The sequence below is a fragment of the Cebus imitator genome, unplaced genomic scaffold (assembly GCF_001604975.1).
Source record: "Cebus imitator isolate Cc_AM_T3 unplaced genomic scaffold, Cebus_imitator-1.0 Scaffold531, whole genome shotgun sequence".
Taxonomy (NCBI): domain Eukaryota; kingdom Metazoa; phylum Chordata; class Mammalia; order Primates; family Cebidae; genus Cebus; species Cebus imitator.
In genome coordinates, this window is record NW_016107846.1 from 573,064 (window position 1) to 574,252 (window position 1,189).

Here is a 1,189-nt window from a genome sequence, read left to right on the forward strand (position 1 = left end):
ACTGGATCATGCAAGCAGATTCTCCCTTGGTGTTGTTCTCATGGTAGTGAGATCTGGTTGTTTATAAGCGTGTGGTGCCTCCCTCTCCTCATGCATGCTCCTGTTCCTGACATGTGAGATGCCTTGCTCCTCCTTCACTTTCTGCCATGATTGTAACTTTCCTGAGGTTCCCCAGAAGCTAATGCCACCATGCTTCCTGTACAGCCTGCAGAGCCACGAGTCGATTAAATCTCTTTTCTTTATAAATTACCAAGTCTCAAGTATTTCTTTATGGAAGCGTGAGAAATACAGTGAGGTAGGCAGGGTCTAAGTGTGAGTTTCATAGAACTTCAGAAGGAGTTTGGATTCGCTGTGGTGGTAATCTGAAGGCTTTAGATTTAGATTAACATTTCAGAATGATCAATGTCCACTCTACTTTGCAGAGAAATGATTGGAAGGGAGGAAAGAAGCAGTAGGACCAGTTAGGAGACTTTTAGAGTAGCTCCGCTAAGGGAAGACAACGGCTTAGAGCAGGACTTGAGCAGTGCAAATGGGGAGAAGTGGTCAGATTTGGAATACATTTTCAAAATAAATCTCCCAGGACTTGCTCCTTTTATTTTGTAAGGAGCAAAAGGAAGAAAAACATGAAGAATGATTTCTGTGTTTGAGGTCCCAGAGAGTGGGGAGATGGTGAGGCCATTTACTGAGACAGACAAGACTCAGGAGAAGCAGCCATGAGGAGACAGAGAAACAAGAGTTCTGTGTTGGTCACACAAGCCTGAGATGCTTGATATACCTCTAAGTGATGTCAAGCAGGCAGGTGGATTTAGGAGTCTGGAGATCCAGGGGGAAATTAGGCTATCAGAAGTCTTCAACAGTGAGACGGTCATGAAGCTGAGAGTGCAGGTAAGATCGCATGGGGAGAAAATGGGGAAAAGAAAAGGGGATCTAGAGTTGGGATTTGGAATATTCCAACATTCAGAGGACAGACATTGAGGGGAGATACTGAGCAGGAGCAGCTGGTGAAGCAGCAGAACAACCGGAAGCATGGGATGGCATGAAATGCCATGGGATGGAATGAGATGCGATAGGATGGGATGGGATGGGATGGGATGGAATGCCATGGGATGGGATGGGATGACATGGGATGGAATGGAATGCCATGGGATAGGATGGATGGGATGGGATGAGATGGGATGGGATGGGATGG